Source organism: Lissotriton vulgaris, chromosome 6, assembly GCF_964263255.1.
Source record: "Lissotriton vulgaris chromosome 6, aLisVul1.2, whole genome shotgun sequence".
In the NCBI taxonomy this organism is placed as follows: domain Eukaryota; kingdom Metazoa; phylum Chordata; class Amphibia; order Caudata; family Salamandridae; genus Lissotriton; species Lissotriton vulgaris.
This window is the reverse complement of record NC_141694.1, coordinates 1,616,207,505-1,616,230,499: the sequence shown is the minus strand read 5'-3', so window position 1 is coordinate 1,616,230,499 and position 22,995 is coordinate 1,616,207,505.

Genomic DNA, 22,995 nt, shown 5'->3' with positions numbered 1-22,995 from the left:
CACACACACAGAGAGAGCCACACACACTTACAGAGCCACACACACACAGACAGAGCCACACACACACAGAGCCACACACACAGACCGACAGAGCCACACACACAGACAGACAGAGCCACACACACAGACAGACAAAGCCAAACACACAGACAGAGCCACACAGACAGACAGAACCACACACACAGACAGACAGAGCCACACACACAGACAGACAGAGCCACACACACAGACAGACAGAGCCCAACACACACAGAGCCCAACACACACAGAGCCACACACACACAGAGCCACACACACACAGAGCCACCCACACACAGAGCCACACACACACACACACACACAGAGCCACACACAGAGCCACATACACACACACAGAGCCACACACACACACACACACACACACACACACACACACACACACACACACACAGAGACACACACAAACACAGATAGCCACACACAGGGAAGAGAGGCCAGAAAAACTATCACAACGAGGGAACAGAGGTCAGAAAAAACGATCACAGCGAGGGAACAGAGGCCAGAAAAAAATTATCACAACGAGGGTACAGATGCCAGAAAAGCAAGCACAATGAGGGTACAGGGGGCAGAAAAGCAAGCACAACGAGGGAACAGGGGGCAGAAAAGCAAGCACAACGAGGGAACAGGGGCACTAAAGCAAGCACAACAAGGGAACAGGGGGCAGGAAAGCAAGCACAACGAGGGAATAGAAAAGCAAGCTCAACGAGGGAACACAGGGCAGAAAAGCAAGCACAACGAGGGAACAGGGGGCAGGAAAGCAAGCACAATGAGGGAACAGGGGGCAGAAAAGCAAGCACAACGAGGGAACGGGGGTAGAAAAGCAAGCACAACGAGGGAACTGGGGTCAGAAAAGCAAGCACAACGAGGGAACAGGGGGCAGGAAAGCAAGCACGAGGGAACAGGGGGCAGAAAAGCAAGCACAACGAGGGAACGGGGTAGAAAAGCAAGCACAACGAGGGAACTGGGGTCAGAAAAGCAAGCACAACGAGGGAACAGGGGGCAGGAAAGCAAGCACAACAAGGGAACAGGGGGCAGGAAAGCAAGCTCAACGAGGGAATAGAAAAGCAAGCTCAACGAGGGAACACAGGGCAGAAAAGCAAGCACAACGAGGGAACAGGGGGCAGGAAAGCAAGCACAATGAGGGAACAGGGGGCAGAAAAGCAAGCACAACGAGGGAATGGGGGTAGAAAAGCAAGCACAACGAGGGAACTGGGGTCAGAAAAGCAAGCACAACGAGGGAACAGGGGGCAGGAAAGCAAGCACGAGGGAACAGGGGGCAGAAAAGCAAGCACAACGAGGGAACGGGGTAGAAAAGCAAGCACAACGAGGGAACTGGGGTCAGAAAAGCAAGCACAACGAGGGAACAGGGGGCAGGAAAGCAAGCACAACAAGGGAACAGGGGGCAGGAAAGCAAGCTCAACGAGGGAACACAGGGCAGAAAAGCAAGCACAACGAGGGAACAGGGGGCAGGAAAGCAAGCACAACGAGGGAACAGGGGGCAGAAAAGCAAGCACAACGAGGGAACGGGGGTAGAAAAGCAAGCACAACGAGGGAACTGGGGTCAGAAAAGCAAGCACAACGAGGGAACAGGGGGCAGGAAAGCAAGCACAACAAGGGAACAGGGGGCAGGAAAGCAAGCACAACGAGGGAACAGGGGGCAGAAAAGCAAGCACAACGAGGGAACAAAAAAGCAAGCACAACGAAGGAAAAGGGGGCAGAAAAGCAAGCACAATGAGGGAACAGGGGACAGGAAAGCAAGCACAACGAGGGAACAGGGGGCAGGAAAGCAAGCACAACGAGGGAACAGGGGGCAGGAAAGCAAGCACAATGAGGAAACAGGGGGCAGGAAAACAAGAACAATGAGGGAACAGTGGACAGGAAAGCAAGCACAATGAGGGAACAGGGGGCAGGAAAGCAATCACAACGAGGGAACATACACATACATCATACAAGTTCATAGTCCGTTCATACGTGTAATACTACATGCCACCAGCACACAGTTCTGGTAGACACATTTAAGTTTCTGAAACAAGCAAGTGGTCAGTACTTACCGTAACACCATACTTGAGTGCCAGACCAAGCAAGGTGTCCTGCCGAGGCTTGGAGTTCAGGGAGTGTGGGCCGGGAATCCACAGGGAAGGAGCAGCCGTGTGCAGGGACTGGTGTGCCGGGATACAGGATACGGGTGCAGGAGTCTTTCTGAAGGAACTGCGTGTGCAGCAGGGTCCGCATGCAGGAAGTCTGCCAGAAGAAGTCCATGTGGAGGGAGGCCAGTCAACATCCTCTTCTGCTCACTGCAGGAGGGACCTACTCCAGCCTGCGTCCCGCAGCATCTTCTCTCGGTGGCTGGAGGATGCCCTGCGAGGCAGCGCCTGAGGCGGCCACGGTTCTGTGACTTCTGCAGCTGCTCTAGGGATGAGGACCCCTTACACTGGATGGGAGCAGGGGAGACCGCCGTCTAGAATCTCACCAGCCAGGACCTTTAAACCCATACCTGAGCAGATAAGACCCCAGCCCGGGCTCTGAGCTGCCCACACCCTCAGCCCTGGATCAGAGCAGCCGAGGGGTCTACAGCCCAGCCGGGCGCTCAGGAGCCTCGGTGCTGGACAAGAGCAGGCGGGACCCCTGGATCTGAGCAACAAAGAGGCGGCAGTGCCTGGCACTGAGTCTGAGCCGTCAGGGGGGCCCCGTACAGGGCCTAGTGTGTGCTGAGAGGAGCTCCCGTCTCCTGGAGCCCCTGTACCCCTGGGAGAAGGATCATGTTCGGGATTCAGGAGACCATCCATCGCAACGGGAGCAGCATGAAGGAGGAGCCGCTCAGCAGCGGCATGAGTGCCATCCGGACTTGGAGTGCTGGGCACCAACACGGCAGCGCAGAGGTAAGCAGGGTCAGCGCTGGTACTCCAAGCCATGAGGCACCCGAGAGGAACACTCTGATTTCCAGTCTCCCCCAAGTCCCTGTCCCTCGCCCCCTCACCATCACAGCAGCTTCCTGAGTGACCCCCTCCAAATTATTCCGCACGAAGCACGAAGAAGCTGCACCCCGTGCCAGAGGAGCACTTTTTTTTCGAAGATTTATCACTTCAGCGTCCTACTGAGCAAATGGTTCCAAGCGAGCTCTGCCAAGACACCACCACGTTTCTCCGAGGCGAGGCAGAAATGCCTCGGAGAAACGCATTTTTTCATTTGGGGGCTTGTTTTCTTTCTCTCCTCTTCCCATTGGCTGGAATGTAAAATTCCAGCCAATGGGAAGAGGAGAGAAAGAAAAGAGAAAGAAGCGAAAAAACACACCCCTGAATCTGAAAAAGTCGGGGCTTAAACGGAGTGACGCCCCTATCCTCCAATGGCTGGCCTCCGTTTAGGAAGCCATCCAATGGAGAAGGCGGGTTCAAGCCCCACACTCTAAAACAAAAGATCTCCCCTGCAAGACTGTGCAAACACAGTCTACGCAGGCTGAGACCTAAAAACTTACCTTTAGCAGTCTTCGATATAAGCATACCGCTCTTTGTCTACAGGGCAGGCCAACAATGTCCGACTTCCCTGTCCATCTGCTAACTCTACCAAACAGAGCACCAGAGCCAGGTCCACAAACTTCCACCCACTTAATCAGAAGAAGGAATAGGGTTGAAGGTACTGAGGTAGACCTGTTTTCTCTATTCTAATTTCTGATAGGGCAAGAGGCCATATGATTGACAAGCCCTGAAGCTCCATTATCTGACACACAGCACTATCTGACACTAGTGCAACAAGTCAGAAATGTATTGTGTCTATGTGAGGCCGGGCTGTGACAGCCCACACCTGACACATGCTCAGTTCAGCCAGTGGAGCCTTCTTCTGCTTGCAAGGTAATATCACGGCTTTGACATGCAAACAAGTGATCGTGAGATTGTTTGCTTTCATATGAAAGCTGTAACACTATTCTCATATACAAATGCACTTGGACACCCAGTGGGGCAAAAACACGACTCGGTCACACACAACTACCCAACAAACTTCACATCTCACCAGCAGAAACACACAGACCTACAACACATCAGAGCAGGCATGGCAAATCTGAAACAGGATAACTATAAAACCCTTCAGATAATAAGGCTCTACAATTAGGTTTCGAAACACTCTTCTACATGCACATTCTGAAACACGGCAAACATATTTGTAGATGTATCAAAGTAATCACAGACTGCAGCGGACTTGGTAGGCAGTCTGTGCTGCCTCGAGCCTTCATTGACATATCTGAACATGCATAACACAAAACACCCTTGAAGGAAAACTTAACTAAACTATAATTTTATTTCATTTATTCTGCATTTATAGAGCACCTGGTTATACCAACTGGTGTGTGCCGGGGCTATTTGCTCTATCTAACAACTTCAGAAATCAGCACATCTGAGAATATGGGGAGCAAAAACTAATTATAGTTTAAAGAGCCATCGGCCACATGCATCATTGTTGCCGTTTGCGATTTCTTAATTGCGAAAATTAAGGAATCGCAATTAAGAAATCGCAAAAGGCTATGCATTAAGACATCTCAATTTTTTTGCGATTTCTTAAAATTCCTTAATTGCGATTCACAATTTGCGAATCACAATTAAGGAATCCCTTCCCATTGATTCCCATGGGCCTAGAGGCCCATAGGAATGAATGGGAAGTCATTTTCAATTTGCGATTAGCAATTTGCGAATCGCAAATTGAAAATGCAATTTCAAGGGTGCAGGGGGGTCCAAAGGACCCCCCCCCCTTCACCCCTGAAATATAACTTTAAGTGCATTTTTCACACACACATGCGTGTAAAATGAAAGTTTCAAAAATGCACTTTTGTGCATTTTTGAAAGTTTTCGCAAATTACCATGAAGGTCAACTTCATGGTAATTTACCTCTCCCTATTTGCGAATTCGCAAATTTAAAATGTTCATGCATTGCATTTAAGAAATCTCAAATTGCGATTTCTTAAATACAATTGTAATTTTAGAAATCGCAACATGATTGCGATTTCTAAAATTGCGAAAAAACATGATGCATCCCAATTTTGTCAATTGCATTCGCAAACGGCCAAAAATTGTGATTCGCACTGTTTGCGAATGCAATTGACAATGATGCTTGTGCCCCCATGTTCTTATTTTTTTGCGAAAAAGGCTCTCTGATGCCTCCTCACGGAGGAACAGGGGTAGGCCGTTCCAGCACTGCTCGATAGCCAAAGGAGCGCGCACCCATTCGTGCCTTCTTTATCCTGGGGACTTTCACCAGTTGAGTCCCGGTGGCTCTAAGTTGCAATTCTGGATTGTAGGGAGTCAGTATATCAGTATATCCCGCAGGTATATAGGGCCCTTAGTGTAAGGGCTAACACCAAATGAAAACCGGTCAGAACACCCATGATACACATAAAAGAGCCTCAACATCCCCATCAAATCATACATGCACCACTCAATCGAAAAGCCACAATTGAACACTTATCTAACTCACTTCACCCAGACACCACAAAACGCCTCTGCGCTCACATATCTTACCAACACAATCTGTGAAAAAAGCTTCCATAACAGGGTATAAACCTTCCCGAATTGGAAATATTCTTAGCAGTCACACTGTCATGCAACAGTTGCATGAATTCAATCATATCGCTAACCACAATAGCTGAAGAAAAGGATGCCAAACATCCCTTAATCAGATTGACTCACTTGGGCATAACCCATTCTGTAGTTGCATTCAGTTCACATAACAGTGGAACAGCGTAATATTAGCTTCACCCTCATCTCTCACAACTACGCCATATATACGTGCCCTGAGAATCATATACTCTGTGTGACCTAAAGATATGAATGTAAAGGGTTGCACTTAAACGCATTACTGAAGTGCATTCACTGTAGAACCAGGGATTTATAAACATGTGCACTGTCTAGCCTAATTATGAAGACATTTAGTTTTCAAACATATTTACACTTATGATACCAGTTATATTGCATGCATATGAAAAGTGCATTTTGTGTAACAGAGATTTTATCATTTATTTAACATATATTTTGAAGTGGTATGTGAACCTATACTTATGTAACCAAAGTGCACTTTAAGGCTTGGTTTAACTTGGCCATAGCAAACCTGAATTCTGAAATGTATTTTTCTTCTTGCATTTCATGATCTCTCCTCTGTAGATGCCTCTTCAAGGCTTCATTAGTTGGTGAAAAAAGTAGTGGGTACTAGAGATAGACAGGCCTGAGAAGAAAATCCACATTCGGTCCATCACCTGTTTTGTTTGCAATTGCCGCCCTAAGTGCACTGGGGATGCCCAGACGTGGGTCCCAGGCACTCCACACCACTGGAGTTAAGCTAGCCGGGCTGATGAGAGGTGTTACCTCGAAACCGGTCCGGTCCTCGGATGCTTGATTCCGTTCTGGGAAGGACATGGCTTTTGTAGTTCGGACTGGACTGTTCCCATGGGGCACAGGGTCAGAGCTGATTTGCATATCGCCATTGTCTAATCCAGGGTGGTGTGGAGTGCAAAAAAACGATGGATTTGGGCCCAGATCTTTGGACTGGGATGAATGTGTGACATTGATCCACATTCGGTCCATCACCTGTTTTGTTTGCAATTGCCGCCCTAAGTGCGCTGGGGATGCCCAGACGTGGGTCCCAGGCACTCCACACCACTGGAGTTAAGCTAGCCGGGCTGATGAGAGGTGTTACCTCGAAACCGGTCCGGTCCTCGGATGCTTGATTCCGTTCTGGGAAGGACATGGCTTTTGTAGTTCGGACTGGACTGTTCCCATGGGGCACAGGGTCAGAGCTGATTTGCATATCGCCATTGTCTAACCCAGGGTGGTGTGGAGTGCAAAAAAACGATGGATTTGGGCCCAGATCTTTGGACTGGGATGAATGTGTGACATTGATCCACATTCGGTCCATCACCTGTTTTGTTTGCAATTGCCGCCCTAAGTGCGCTGGGGATGCCCAGACGTGGGTCCCAGGCACTCCACACCACTGGAGTTAAGCTAGCCGGGCTGATGAGAGGTGTTACCTCGAAACCGGTCCGGTCCTCGGATGCTTGATTCCGTTCTGGGAAGGACATGGCTTTTGTAGTTCGGACTGGACTGTTCCCATGGGGCACAGGGTCAGAGCTGATTTGCATATCGCCATTGTCTAACCCAGGGTGGTGTGGAGTGCAAAAAAACGATGGATTTGGGCCCAGATCTTTGGACTGGGATGAATGTGTGACATTGATCCGCATTCGGTCCATCACCTGTTTTGTTTGCAATTGCCGCCCTAAGTGCGCTGGGGATGCCCAGACGTGGGTCCCAGGCACTCCACACCACTGGAGTTAAGCTAGCCGGGCTGATGAGAGGTGTTACCTCGAAACCGGTCCGGTCCTCGGATGCTTGATTCCGTTCTGGGAAGGACATGGCTTTTGTAGTTCGGACTGGACTGTTCCCATGGGGCACAGGGTCAGAGCTGATTTGCATATCGCCATTGTCTAACCCAGGGTGGTGTGGAGTGCAAAAAAACGATGGATTTGGGCCCAGATCTTTGGACTGGGATGAATGTGTGACATTGATCCACATTCGGTCCATCACCTGTTTTGTTTGCAATTGCCGCCCTAAGTGCGCTGGGGATGCCCAGACGTGGGTCCCAGGCACTCCACACCACTGGAGTTAAGCTAGCCGGGCTGATGAGAGGTGTTACCTCGAAACCGGTCCGGTCCTCGGATGCTTGATTCCGTTCTGGGAAAGACATGGCTTTTGTAGTTCGGACTGGACTGTTCCCATGGGGCACAGGGTCAGAGCTGATTTGCATATCGCCATTGTCTAACCCAGGGTGGTGTGGAGTGCAAAAAAACGATGGATTTGGGCCCAGATCTTTGGACTGGGATGAATGTGTGACATTGATCCACATTCGGTCCATCACCTGTTTTGTTTGCAATTGCCGCCCTAAGTGCGCTGGGGATGCCCAGACGTGGGTCCCAGGCACTCCACACCACTGGAGTTAAGCTAGCCGGGCTGATGAGAGGTGTTACCTCGAAACCGGTCCGGTCCTCGGATGCTTGATTCCGTTCTGGGAAGGACATGGCTTTTGTAGTTCGGACTGGACTGTTCCCATGGGGCACAGGGTCAGAGCTGATTTGCATATCGCCATTGTCTAACCCAGGGTGGTGTGGAGTGCAAAAAAACGATGGATTTGGGCCCAGATCTTTGGACTGGGATGAATGTGTGACATTGATCCACATTCGGTCCATCACCTGTTTTGTTTGAGAAGAAAATCTTGGCAGAAGGTGTGGAGAAGCTAACCTGTTGAGATGGCCTAAAGGCTAAGGCGGTCGACCTCAAATCTGGGGAACTGGGTTCGAGTCTCGGCAAGGACACGCAACATCCTGTGATTTTGGGTAAATCATTTAATCTGCCCATGCCTAACAAAAATGAATGTGTCCTCATGTAACACAACTGGTGCTTGTGTAAAGGGCTTTAATACCTGGTACCCTCAGGTCAAGTTTGCGCTATATATAACTCTGTAAAAAGAAACAGTTTATTCATCTTGCATCTGTAATAATTTAGGTGCTCAAGGTCATAGGAGCACCCACGTTTTGTGAGATGAAAGAATATGCCAATGTTGCTAAATTTGCAAAAGTTTCACCACCATTAGTCCGAGGGTTGGTGGTGTGATGAACACATCATGAGAATGAATCTGTATTCTTTAATTGATGTATTTCTAGACTTAGAGAGGGTCAGACCTCTTTGCTTGCCCCATTTCCTGCGAGTGTAAGGCTATATGCTAAACACTTGTTCTCTTCAGAGGTTTTCTACTGTAATCCACACTATGCTGACACCTTCCTGCATTCTTAAATTCCCAGCTGATCGTTTTCTTATTTCCCATCTACAGGTGGATTCTAATTAAGGCTAAACTGCTTTTGAATTATTCATGTTTGGGGGGAAAGAAATGGAGCTTCTCACAGGAGCACCAAAATATTTTCTTCTGTACTTGGATTTTTTTTTATGGAAATCTTTTTTTATTGGACTTTTTCTTTCAAGCCTGAATCCATATCAGTGCCTGAAAATGCTTGTTGTAATGCTTCATGCTCATAATAATGTTTTCTGTTTTGCTTGGCTGGTGATTTGACACTTAGGGGGTCATTAGGATGACGGGCGGACTTAGTCCGCCCGCCATCCTATCGGAATTCGGGACCGCCCGCCATAAGGGCGGGGGTCCCATGGGGGGTATTAGGATGCGCCCGCCACAGTGGCGGGCGCATCCTGTATGTATGTTTGTATGTATGTATGTATGTATTTGTAATCTTTTATAGCGCGTGTCTGTCACCCCACGGGTATCTTGGCGCTTTGACTGAAAAGATCCTGCTGCGCACCCTACTGAATTTTAGGAACTAAAAAGATGCAGTCCTAGGAAAGAGATGTGTTTTTAAATTTTTCTTGAAAGAGACAAGGTCATTCATACTTCTCAATCCTAGCGGAAGAGTGTTCCATAATCTGGCTGCCGTAAAGCTGAAAGATCGGCCGCCCAACCGTGATCTCAGAACTTTAGGCACCACAGCAAGATAAGCGGAAGACGAACGAAGGGATCTGGACGGAATGTACCAGTGAAACATGTTCTGAAGTGGTACTGGGCCGTGTCCGTGAAGGGCCCTGAATACAATACATAAAGATTTAAAATCGATCCGTTGAAGGATCGGTAACCAATGAAGGTCTCTTAATGCCTGGGATGAGGAGTCGTGGCGGCGGCGAGCAAGCGCTAATTTGGCTGCAAGATTTTGCACCCGTTGCAGTTTTCCAATCAGGGTGGATGGTGCTCCGAGAAATAGAGCATTACAGTAGTCCAGACGGCATACGATAATGCTCCTCACCACCTCTGGCCTACTGTCCTTAGGAAGCATCGGGAGAACCTTTCTCAACATACGAAGCAATCCCATGCAAGTACTCACTGTTTTATTAACGGCTGCATCCAGTTGGAGATTGGACCCAAACATCACTCCCAAGTTGCGGACCGAGGTGGTAGACACAGTCGTGCTTTGGAAGGAGGGTGGCCAAAAATCCGGCGGAAGAGATCTAGGGACGCGGTCAGTGGTGCAGTGTAAGACTTCTGTCTTAGAGCTGTTAAACTGCAGCGAGTTCTGATTCAGCCAGTCCGCAGTTGCGAGCATACAGCGGTGGAAGGTGTCAAGGGTCACTGCTTCCTTGCCCTCAAGGGAGAAGACAAGTTGAGTGTCGTCTGCGTAGTTCGTCACCGCTATGCCAAAAGATCTGATCAGAGCAACTAGGGGCCGCAAGTACAGGTTGAAAAGGATAGGGCTGATGGCCGACCCTTGTGGAACCCCTTGCGCCACTCTTCTGATGTTGGATTAAATGGTGGCAATGCCACTACCTGGTGACGGTTTCCAAGGTAAGATGTCAGCCACTGTAGGGCAAGGCCAGTTACCCCTACTTCCTCTAGTCTGTTAATCAGAATTGCGTGACTGACAGTGTCGAACGCGGCCGACATGTCGAGCAGCACTAAAAAGGCTGCTCTTCCATGATCGGCTCGCGTCCTGAGGTCGTCAAGTACAGTCACCAGCGCTGATTCCGTCCCATGGGCCGGTCTAAACCCAAATTGGACTTCATCCAGACAGGACCCAGTCTCCAGGTATTTAGACAGATGTTTTGTGACCCATTTTTCCAGAATCTTTATTGGAAACGGGAGCAGGGAGATGGGACGATAGTTTGCAGGATTAGCGGGGTCCAAGGTGGGCTTTTTAAGTAAAGGGGAAACCACGCAAGTTTCCAGCAGTCTGGTACATTGTTATAAATGCATCCTGCATTTATAACATTGCCAGGGGCGGTGCTCTCTGCACCGCCCGCCACAATCCTATAAATGCATGTATGCATTTGCATACACAAAGCGGCAGGCACCGCGCGGTGCCTACCGCATTGTATATGCAAATGCAGGGGGTGTACCACAGGTACCCCTGTGTGCACCCCCACCCCTGCTTCACTATGGGGGCCCACAGGGGGCCCCCAAAGTGAAGACCGCATGCCTTTCCATGGCGGCATCGCCGCCACGGAAAGGCATCTGTCCTGGCCCATCGTAATATGGCTGGCGGTGTCTAATAGACACCGCCACCATATTAAACCTTTTCCGCACCGGCCGCAAGGCGACCAGGGCGGAAAAGGGGCGGAGGGTCTTTCCATCCGCCGCGGTCTTCCCCGCCATACTAATATGGCGGGGGGATTCAGGAGAGGATGGGGGGCGGATTGCCCCCACCTGGCTGGCGGTGGCTACCGCCAGCCTGGCGAGGGCTATCCGCCCGCCATCCTAATGGGCCCCTTAATATTTAATAAAGCCACCTTAACTTTGAAAGCTGATTTTTGATCCTTAGTGTGTGACTAAATGGGTAGCACTGTTAAACTGTGATTTGTTGAATGCTAACTCCCTTCATGTCTCAGTCAGCCACAAAGGTCTATTGGATGTAAGTTGTAACCACGTGCCAATGCTCCATTAAGCTAGCAGCAGAGCACAGTTGGTTACTGAAGTGAGGGAGTTAGGGAATCCCATGTAGAAATTGCTCAAGTCAAGTCCATGTCCAAAGCCCATGTCTTGCGTCGGAGGATTGATGGAGTTTTAGCAGTTTGCTAGACACTTGTAATCGTGGAGGAGTGAGAATTATTAGGGTCATATCTAGATTGTTTGATTTGCGGAGATTGTGTGGTGCGATTTTGTGATTTTGTGTGTGTAGCACTTGTTGCAGAGAATTTGAAGTTGTTATCTGGCTCGATGTAGCCTAAGATTCTGGGATAGTGTTAACAATTTATCACTGTAGAAGACACTGTTTTGTAATTGGCTGCTAAGTTTTGTGGTGCTTGTCATGAGATGTCATTGATGACATAGTTGAGATAGGCCCATTTATCTTTGCGTGACAGTAAGGTGTGGTTGGTATAGTGGATTCTGGTGCACAAGGAGAAACTTTATCAATCTGAGCAATCTGTGCTGGTCAAGTTTTCATTTGAGTGAGTGGGTCAGAAACTGTTGCTCTGAGCCATTTTTTCTGTGATTGAATACTATCAATTTCTTTAGTGGAGAATACAAAGTTATTTGTTGAACTTACTGTTGCGTTTATATTGCATGCTTAATGCCCGAGAAGAGTGTGTCCATGAAAAAATTGTAAAGGAAGGTGAACTGCTGTGAGGAGTAAGATGGACATCACAGTGTGCTGTGCTGGGATTGGTCGGTTGGTGTACAGCCACGCTGCTATTGGTTGTTGATGCTGAACAAGAACTGTGGGCAAGAGAGATAATTACCTGGTTTGAGATGAAAAGATTAATTGTAATTGTTGATTCACTGTGAAAAATGAACTGCTTTAAGGCTGGACAAGAAATGTTTCGAGGAGATGTAAAGATACCTGTTCGGGAAGGAAAAGAGGCACCACCTAAGGATATACCAGGTTATTATATGACTATACATGCATTTGTCTTAATCAATGGCATAAGATCACTGAGAAGTAAGATGCATGGATGTTCCCACGCTATGGCACTGTAGAATACCCTCAGTGCAGACACAAACATGAACGAGACAGGATTAACACCTCCGAGAGAGACTGTCCAGCGATCATTAAATTCTGATATGCCTATGTGTAGTACTGGTGTGAGCGTTAATCAAAGTACTCCCAGACAAGGGATAGTATACTGCCCCTGCGGAGCAGGCTGGTCAGAGTGTCCAAGAGTATGATAGGTTTCTCCAAAAGTTAGTTTAAAACCCTGGGAAAGGTACAAGCTTGGGTGTTACCAGAGAGGCAATTCAGTCCCCAGTGAGATATAATGCAGTGGATGTGGTCAAATAAAAATCAAAACTGGATGAGATGATGTTAAATGTTAATGTAAGCCGAACTTTTTGAGCGCACGGCTACCCCGAAGGGTGTCCCGGCGCTTTAGCAAAGAGGCCCAGAGAAACAGGAAAACCAAAGGCATACACACTACAGTTACCGCGGGTTACTTGGTGAAGAGCAGAGTCTTCAACTCCTTCCTGAAAGCCAGGAGGTTGTTCGCTTTCCGAAGGGAAAGTGGGAGCTCGTTCCACAAGCAGGCTGTCACGTGTTGGAAGGAGCGACCTCCCAACCGGACACGTTTGACCACAGGCACCTCCATTTTGGCCAGGTCCGCCGACCGCAAAGACCTCCGTGGCACATAGAAAGCAGTACGCTTCCTCAGATAGTTAGGACCAATCGCATGGAGAGCTTTAAACGCCAGAGTGAGGAGTTTAAATCTGATTCTCCCAGAGATTGGCAGCCAGTGCAGCCTAGCCAGGAGCGCTGAGGCGCTGGCTCTCCTGGGCAGGCCGTAGATGGCTCTGGCCGCCGAATTCTGAACAATCTGCAGTCTGGATAACAGATACTTAGGTAGGCCCGCAAAGAGCGCATTTGCATAGTCCAGGCGGGATCCCACAAGCGCCTGGACTACATTCCTACGGTACTGCAGTGAAAGCAGAGGAAGAAATTTCCTAAGCATCTTGAGGATGCTGAAACATTTCCCTGCTAATCCCAGGATGTGTGGACGAAAGGAAAGATCATCGTCAAACACCACTCCGAGATTTTTTACCTGAGTAGATGGTTTCTCTGGGGGGAACATGTCCTGGGGCCACCATGTCTTCCAGCCCGGGTCTGGGGCGCAGCCGAAAAAGAGCAGCTCAGACTTGTCTGAGTTGCATTTCAGGCTGTGCCGCTGAAACCACGCAAAGACTGAACTCAGACAGTCCTTAATTCTGCCGCCGTTGAAGACCTTTCCCTTCCTGCAGGTGAACAAGAGCTGGGTGTCATCAGCGTATGAGATGACCCGGGCCCCAAACGCCTCCGCTACCTCCGCTAGAGGGGCCATATATATGTTGAAAATGGTGGGGCTCAAGATAGAACCTTGAGGCACCCCCACCTCCAGCGAAGGCATTTCGGCCGAGAACGGCGGAGCCCAGATCACCTGTCGGCGGTCGGCAAGAAAGGATTGAAACCAGTCCAGCACCGTCCCTCGCAGACCAATCTCCCTGAGTCTTGAGAGGAGACCTGCGTGTGGGACGGTGTCGAACGCCGCCGATAGGTCCAACATGACTAACATCGCCTTTCCCCCATGATCGAGCGTCTCCCTGATGGCGTCGGTAACCTCTACCAGAGCGGTCTCCGTGCTGTAGTTCGCACGAAAGCCGGACTGGGAGTCATGCAGCAGTTTGTTGTTCTCAATAAAGGTGGACAGAGTATGCTGAACATGTTTCTCCAACACCTTCGCCAGAGCAGGGAGGAGGGAGATCGGTCTGTAGTTAGCCCATTGCAGGGGGTCGAGCAGAGGCTTCTTAATCAACGGCAGAATGAGTGCGTGTTTCCACTGTCGTGGAACCACCCCTGAGCTCAATGATAGATTAAGCAGGGGGTTCAGCAAGCTGTTCAACGCTGAGGCCACCCTGCCCAAGCATTTCGCCGGACAGGCATCCAGAGGCGAGCCAGATTTCAGCCGAGATAACAGCTCAAGCGAAGTCTCGCAGGACAGCTGGGGAAAGACAGATAGTATGGGCCCAGAATCAGCCTGTGAGGGATCTAAATAGGTCGACTTACCCCCTAAAGCGGCGTCAGCCGTTCGGGAATCCACAGATGGAAAGGTGTCCTGAATCTTTAAGATTTTGGCCACAAAAAAGTCAGCAAGCTGTTTAATCCATTCTTCCGTATGTGAATGGACAGGGGTACCTACAACCGGATTGACAAACTCCTTCACAATTCTAAAGAGTTCCCGGCTGGTATTATCGGCTTTGTCATTTCTCTGCTCGAGATAGCTCTTTTTAGCTGCGGCAATCTGTTTGTAGTATGACTTTATCGCGTCGCGGTATTTCGTTTTCTCCACAAGATCATACTTGCGCCGCCAGCGCCTTTCCAACTTCTTGCAGTCTTGTCGCATTATGCGTAGAGTGGAGGAGAATCAAGGAGCAGAGTTAAGATGAGGGGCTGTTCTAGCAGCCCTCAATGGGGCCAGCTCCTCGAATCTTGCCTGCATCCAGTTCTGGACCAGGATTAAGTAGGGAACCTTGATTTTTCCTGATTCGATGCCTAGCAGGAGAGTAAACTTGTGTTCATGTGCAAAGATGATTCCAGACGTGCAGGACAGATTCATGAAACTAGAACTAGCCCAGAAGTACGAGGTTGATTTGACTAGGACCACGTCTTTGCGGGAAAGTTACTGTGTATGCTTTGGTGAGGATGACATAACTAGCATGAGAACATCAGGAATGAAACTACAAATTAAGGAATTTATTAGCTGTATTCTAAAATACAATGGACTAGACAAGGTGGAAGGCATATGGGTGAAAAAGAAGGACCATAATGAACCAAGAGGAAAACTGCCTCAATCCACCGTGGTGGAAAATGGTACCTCAACTTTTCTGTTGAGGGAAGTGCCAGGTGGACGTTATGGCCTTGTGTCTAGGTGCATGAGTTACCTTGCATAATTCATTAACGATTTTCCAAATTTGAGAGAGAAACCAGTAGAATGGTATTGTGAGGAGGACAGCGATGAGACTTTCTGGAAGCGGCCGATGTGTGATGTCGGTCTGCCACACCAGCCGGAAACACCCAGCGGTCTAGCATCAGCCAATGATGTCATTGGATGGGGACGTCCAAAAGGGCGTGGCCACAAAGATGGAAGGAGGTGAGAGGACGAGGTAGGAGAGGACGGGAGGGTGAAGACGGAGCCGAGGAGTGACAAAGGAAGAGCACGAAAGAGAGACAAAGACCACAGAGTGCATCTTGTATACCGCTATCAATCCCGGTGGCCCGCAGGAGGGAGAGGACGCCCCTGGTCCCAATGCCACGGCCCTGGACACGGGTTGTAGCTTAAGGCGAGTACCTCTAAGGGGTTCATTTTCGTGGGGGTGGTGGGGAGGCACTGGGAGTTAGTTCACATGTGTGTAATTTTAGTCCTGCACCGCGGCGATTCCCTCACGCTACCCTCCCTCACTTCCCGACATCAGGTGATGGTTGCACTGAAAGAAGAGCAATAGAAACCCCCAGGCTTGTTTATTCTTTCTTTTCCCCGCACCTTGGCCCAAGAGAGATGCCATAAAGACCCTGCTACCACGAGATCACAAAAGACAGAGGAAGAACCCAAAGGAGCAGTGGAAGAGACTGTCCTACAATCCCTTTTTTTGTTTCCTGCAATAGACGTTTTCTTTGAAGTTTCTTTGTTTGGCCTGATGTTCCTCCCCTTTCAGGAGGGGTATAAAAGGAATCGAATTAAAGAACATAAAAGCTTACCTCTGCTGTGTCCCGTGGTCCCGTTCTTTTAAGCCTTCATCATTATAGAGAAAATACATTTCCTAGAACCCAATAGCTAACTTAAGCACTTCTATCTCGTTATAAGAATACAATAATACATTTCTAACAAAACATCCTAACACATTAATGAGTTTGGGTAAATAATTCACGGCATAAAATACTTCTAAATTAAAATGGCGTCGGTACTTCAAAAACACTTTGCGTCCCTCTCTGTAACTTCTGGTACATTATTTCAAAGCTCTAGATCACAATTAAACATGATTATAGTCCTTTATATATATGAGTGCTGATTATACATGAATATGGTGCACCCCTACAAGTTATAACTAACTTTTGCGCTCTCTCAGTCCCCCCTTTGATGACCTGTGTCATCACCAACAACCCAACATTCTTAGGGTAGGGACCGGGCTACACAGAACTTGTCGCAATATTTCCTCGCCTGAGCATCTCCAATGCCCTTAGACTTCGATATTGATTGTCTTGCAAGTTCTCCATTCTCTGCTCTTGTACTCTCATCGATCTGGCCAACCTGTTTGACCTATACCATTTATAAAGTCTCAGCAAACCCCATAATCCGATCACACATGCCACTATAATGATAAGGGGTTTCAGTATGTATCCAAGGAAACTCCTTCCCAGGCTTGCAAACCAGTTTCCAACACTTCCAAATCCTTTACCAACTTTTTCCCATGCATTTTCTTGTCAGATCCTCAATCTCGTAATGAATTGCAGTAATGTTACGTATATATTTCTTCAGATCCTTGGAGTTATCTGGAATATACGTGCAACATTCCTGGACCTTTAAAAGTTTACAGACTCCGCCCTCTTTCACCAGAAGGACGTCTAGAGCAAGACGGTTCTGCAAAACCATTGTCCTTATTGACAACATCTCGCCCTCAATCAGCACCAATGACTTAGCCGTACTCATTGACAATTCATCCACCACAGTTGCCAATCGCCATATCTTCACGTCATTGCGGCTCCAAACACATCCCCTACTATTGCACCAGCACTCTCCCCTCGCTTTACCCTCGTCAGCTGTCCACCTTCCACAAGCGCAAAGTCCTCGGTGTGGTATATCTTGGGAAAAATAATGGCCAGGTAACATGTCCCATACCACTTATCCGGCAACCTCACATATGCATTTTTCCCACAAACAAAGTATGCAGTAGGAATCACTTGTACCACACTCTTCAGGAAATCCTTGGTGTAATACTCCAATTTGAAAGTATGTTCACACGTTGTCTGGTCCACATACACATTTTCATAATATGTCTTGGGTCTGTGCAGGCATAACTTCCCTTTCTGTACCTCGTCCAATGCTATCGGACCATAGCTTCCCTTCGTCTTATGCAACTTCTCCTCATCTGTCCAATCTACTTTACCTTGACCTGACGCCTGCAACTGCTTTTGCTTTTGATACGTGTCGGTGAGCGTATGAGGTGTCTATTTCTCGTGTTGGAATGAAAAAATATCTAAGTCTATCCTCTGACTTATAATAGTCCCACTTGTTCAAGTGCTTATAATTTGGGACTTCTGGAAGCACAGCATCATAATTCGAAAAGAAATATTCAAAATGATTTCGCCCATAAAATATGCTAAGCAGCAAACTACATGTAATTCCATATGTCAATGGCAGGTGATGGTATCTAATACCCTCGTCTACTGAAGCCGGCAACTGCATACATACATAACAATCTTTCGCATCCATCGCATCAATATACTCATACAACAACTTTGCATACTCATTCTTTCCAAAGTTTCCTTTAGACAAATCTGCATGTAATCTACGGCTTTCTTCTGCTAGCAAAGCTTTCTCAGCTCCTGTGTTAACCTCTTTCTGGCTAGGAGTGGTAGGTGTAGGCGTTCCCACGACCTCCACTTCCTGCTCTTGTGGTGCTAAATAAGAAACTAAAACTAGTACAAATATAAAGAATATCACTACCCCTATAAGTGTGCCTATAATACATTTTGCCCTACGAGTCGGGTTCCCAGCCTCCATGGTCTCAAACAGTGCGGTTCGTTTCTAGCAGCAACACAAAGTCTTCTCCATCCTCTAATGGAGGTCCCTAAATTTCTTCTTCTTCCACTCGGCTCTAAGTGAATTTCAGCTATTTACAAAGTCTCTACTTGATCAACGGTGATATTTTCTCCAACTGCACATAGCGTGTCAACAATGATATTTTCTCCAACTGCGCATAGCGCGTAATCCAAAAGTTCCATCCGAAGGATTATTGATTCACAAGCGGGTATTTCAGGACCAAATGTAGGAAAAATCAGTCTATTCAGGATTAAATCATGTATCTTGCTTAGGTAAGGGGGATTAGGAATTGTGATCGTCAGTATGCCTTCAATTTCCAGTCCAGGCACCAACAATATCACTTCCAGTTTAACATTGGGGACCGTACTGGTCACAAGCACTGACCTCACCCTCCCGGACCTCAGTACACCTGGCATTTGTCAAAGGGTAAGTCCACTCCGGGGTGGCGTATCTTCGACAAGGTACTCTCACCCTCCTCGATCTCCTCGGACCTTTTTCCTCCGACTCTTTGTTTTCCCCTTCCGGGTCTGATTCTTCAGATACAGGTGCAAGATCTCTTTCAGAGGTCAGCCTTACGTTCAGCTTTCGTCGCCTCTCAGGCCAACTCGCCTTTGTGCTGTTCACTCCTCTGCTTCTTGTCGGCACAACCTGCTCATCACTGCCTTCAGCCTTCTCTGTGCTGAGATCATCTTCACAGCAGATTCCCCATTCAGAGGCAGATTCCATTTCACTGTCCGCGTGATCTCCTTCGGCTCGGTCGGATGAGTTACCAGCCTCTTCAGACACCCCCACAGCTTGACTTGTCCCCTCTAGTGGATCTTCCTCCACGGCTGGATTTTCATCAACGAGAGGAGCTGTTTCTTCCAGGGGTGCTGGGACTCTTCGGGTGTGAGAAGCATGTATCCAGTTCGGCATTCCACCACACTTCACGGCAGTGTTCGTCACCAGGATAACCTGGAATGGGCCTCTCCAGCGCACATCCAGGCAGCTCTTTCTCACGTGCTTCCGCACCAGAACCCAATCACCTGGGCACAGGTCGTGACAAAGGTCTCTAGAAGTTGGGATTTCAGCAGTCTGCACCTGAAGAGACACAGAATGGATGGCATCAGATAGTCCCTTAAAGTAATCAAGAATCAGATCATCTGTGATATTTAACAAGGCTGCTGAAGGGACAGACGGCAATCTCATAGCTCTTCCCATCGACACCTCATGGGGTGAGAGTCCTGTCCTCCTGTCTGGTGTACTACGTAAGCTCATTAGCACCAACGGTAGGGCATCTGGCCACTTCAGGGACGTGGATGCACACACTTTCGCCATCCGAGCCTTGAGTGTTCCATTTATTTGCTCTACTATGCCAGAAGCCTCTGGTCGATAGCTACAATGCAGTCTCTGGTCAATGTTCAGTGCAGAGCAGAGCATCTTCACAACTTCACTGTTAAAATGCGTCCCTCTGTCCGATTCCAAAGAGGTCGGGACCCCGAATCTTGGCACTAACTCCCTCAACAATAATTTTGCTACTGTGAGTGTGTCGCACCTACGAGTTGGGTATGCCCCAACCCACCTGGAAAACACACATACAATCACCAAGACATATCTGAGGTGATTACACCTCAGCATTTCAATGAAATCCAGTTGCATCCTATTGAAAGGCCTTCCAGACCCTCCAACGTGACTCAATGCGACTGGTGTCCTTTTCCCAACATTCATTTGTTGACACGTAACACACCTCTGACATACTGCTTCCGCAGCCGTTCGAAACTTGGGATTGTCCCAAGTCTGCCTGAACACTCGCAACATGGCATCCCTTCCCAAATGCACAGGACCATGTATCTGTCGAGCCATCAGGCTCACTAATTCATTCGGCAACACAGCTCTCCCATCAGCTGACATCCACAAATCCAGTTCCCCTTTGTTACAACCAGAGGTCACCCACACTCTTTTCTCGAAGTCTGACGCTTGTTCCTGCATCTTCCTCAATTCATCCCACGTATCAGCCACCTCCAGTATCATGTTTAGCTCTGTCCCTCCCTGAATCCCCTCGATAACTTGATCAGTGAATGAGTAAGCTTGTTCTGCACAATAGCGTGCGACTTCATCAGCATAGCGATTTCCCAAGGACACAAAATCAGCACCTTTACTATGTGCTGTACATTTTACCACAGCGATTTCTGCTGGACCCTGCAGAGCCTCCAGCAGTAGTCTGACAAATTCTCCATTCCTGATAGGGGAACCTGACGATGTCATGTAACCCCTTTGAGACCACAACTGACCAAAGTCGTGAACCACACCAAACCCATATCGGCTGTCGGTGTATATGGTGACTCGAGTCTTGTTGGCTGCCAGACAGGCACGCGTCAACGCAATGATCTCAGCTACTTGAGCGGAGTGTACTCCTTCTAAGCAAGCAGCTTCGACTATCCCATGAATAGTGCAAACAGCAAAAGCTGCTCTTAACTGTCCAGCACTGTCCCTTATGCATGAGCCATCGACAAAATAAATTTCATCTGGGTCTTCTAGTGGCTCATCGACAATGTCTGGTCCGGGTTTGGTGCACAGTTCAGTCACCTCAAGGCAGTCGTGATCTTCACAGTCATCATCTAAAACATTTGGCAATGGCATTAACGTAGCAGGGTTCAAAACCGAGCACCTCTTAAGGGTCACATTCTCCGCGGCAAGTATAACCTGCTCGTAGCGTGTGAGCCTATTGTTGGTCAAGTGCTGTGTTTTGTTCCTGGTCATTAACAGTTCAACTGCATGTGGAATATGTACCACCAATGGATGTCCCATCACAATACTTTCACATCTCTCAATGCTGACACCTGTTGCAGCAACGGATTTGAGACATCCGGGCAACGCTGCGGCTACTGGGTCTAAGGTAGCCGAAAAATAAGCAACTGGTCTACGGACACCTCCATGATCTTGAGTTAAAACTGCCAACGCGCAACCCTCTGGCTCGCAGCAGAACAATGAAAACAATTTGTTATAATCAGGCATTCCCAGAGCCGGAGCACGACATAAGTCCTCTCGCAGCTCCAGGAAAGCCATCATGCAGTCTGTGTCCCATGGTACCGAATCACTTACGTCCTTGAGCGTCAGTTTCTGCAAGGGTTTCGCCTTCAGGGAAAAGTTAGCAATCCATTGGCGACAGTAGCCAACCATACCCAAGAACATTCTAACCTCTCTCTGTGTCGAGGGCACCATCATTTTCATTATGGCCTCTATCCTATCTGGGGATATTTTTCGTTTGCCTTTTTCTATTCTGTGTCCCAGATACTGGACTTCAGACAGACAATATTGTAGTTTACTGGGAGATACCTTGTGACCATTTTCTGCCAGATGGTTCAACAAAGCGATGGTGTCTATTCTACAGGCATCTTCTGTCTCTGACGCAACAAGGAGGTCGTCTATGTACTGTACGAGAATCGAGTTCTGGGGCAGTACTAGACTCTCAAGATTCCTTTTCAACAATTGGTTAAAGATCGATGGGCTCTCTGTATACCCCTGAGGGATACGACACCATGTTAACACACGATCTTCCAGCTTAAAAGCGAAAAGAAATTGGCTCTCCTCATGCAATGGTATTGAGAAGAAAGCCTGACACAAGTCAATCACTGTGAACCACTCAGCCTGTGCTGGAATCTGAAACAATATCACTGATGGATTCGGTACCACTGGACAGCATGGAACAACTATGTCGTTCACCTTTCGTGAATCCTGCACAATCCTGAACTTCCCCCTAGGCTTCTGTAAGCCCATAATCGGAGAGTTACATGGACTGCCCATTACTTCCTTCAGAATTCACTGTCTAATCATGGATTCAATCACAGGTCTTATTCCCGCAATTGTTTCTGGGGTCAACTTGTACTGGGGAGTTTTTGGAAACTCTGCATTAGGTCTCACTTGAATCTTAACTGGCTCCACTCCTTTGACCAACCCAATCTCCTCTCCTGTAAAGTCCCAAACTTCTTGTCTAACGGCTTCTCTCAGATCCCAGGGGAGTTCTTCCACCGTTAGTGCAGGATACAGCTCTATGCACACACGTGTGTTTGCCACTTTAAAGGCAGCATCATCATCATTTGTTTCTAACTCTACCCCCTTAGGTGTACAGTAGATGGTGCAGTTAAGTTTACACAACAGATCCCTTCCTAGCAGACACACAGGACTAGAATCGCATACCACGAATTGGTGGTTGTCCCTGAAATTCCCTATCTTTACTGGGACTGGCTCAGTCAGTGGGTTTGTCATCCTCCTATTTGCGACCCCTACAACTTGGATAGTCTGTCCGGAAAGGGGCAAGTTAGGAACTACCGCAGACCGTACCGTAGAACGGGTAGCACCCGTATCCACCAGAAACGTGGTGGGGTGTCCAGCTACATCAGCTTCTACAAAGGGTCCCCTCTGGTCTATCTCCAACACTGCTCCTAGGGTACAGTCTTCCCCTTCACTTAGGCACCGTCCTGTCATTGGGTCAAAGTGATAGTATTCATCCCCGTCTACCATGAGAGGCATCTGCTGGGAAGCCTTGTTTCCTGTCGCAATCTTCGGTGGCTGGGGAACCGGAGCTCTAGGAGCAGGAGTCCCCCCTTTTGCCACCCTGAACTTAGCTACTGTTGTCCTTGGTATTTGAAGGGCCTGACTCTCCTCTTCCTCC